We start from the raw sequence: 755 nt of genomic DNA on the forward strand, positions 1-755 counted from the left end.
GGTAAAGAATCTGCCTGCAATGTGGGAGACCTGGGTTCAATCCCTGGTTTGGGAAGTTTCCCCAGGAGGAGGGCGTGGCAACCCACTCCAATGTTCTTGCCTGGAAAATATTTTGATTTCTTGGGCTTCCCTGGTAGCTCAGATGGTAAAGAATCTGCCTGCAATGTGGGAGACCTGGGTTCAATCCCTGGTTTGGGAAGTTTCCCCAGGAGGAGGGCGTGGCAACCCACTCCAATGTTCTTGCCTGGAAAATATTTTGATTTCTTGGGCTTCCCTGGTAGCTCAGATGGTAAAGAATCTGCCTGCAATGTGGGAGACCTGGGTTCAATCCCTGGTTTGGGAAGTTTCCCCAGGAGGAGGGCGTGGCAACCCACTCCAATGTTCTTGCCTGGAAAATATTTTGATTTCTTGGGCTTCCCTGGTAGCTCAGATGGTAAAGAATCTGCCTGCAATGTGGGAGACCTGGGTTCAATCCCTGGTTTGGGAAGTTTCCCCAGGAGGAGGGCGTGGCAACCCACTCCAATGTTCTTGCCTGGAAAATATTTTGATTTCTTGGGCTTCCCTGGTAGCTCAGATGGTAAAGAATCTGCCTGCAATGCAAGAAACCCAAGTTCGATCCCTGGGTCGGAAAATTCCCTGGAGAAGAAAATGGCAACTCACTCTAGTATTCTTGCCTAGAGAATTCCATGGATGGAGGAGCCTGAGAGGCTACGGTCCATAAGGGTGCAAAGAGTCAGACACAACTGAGCAACTAA

This window comes from Bison bison, unplaced genomic scaffold (assembly GCF_000754665.1).
Source record: "Bison bison bison isolate TAMUID 2011002044 unplaced genomic scaffold, Bison_UMD1.0 scf7180017864381, whole genome shotgun sequence".
Taxonomy (NCBI): domain Eukaryota; kingdom Metazoa; phylum Chordata; class Mammalia; order Artiodactyla; family Bovidae; genus Bison; species Bison bison.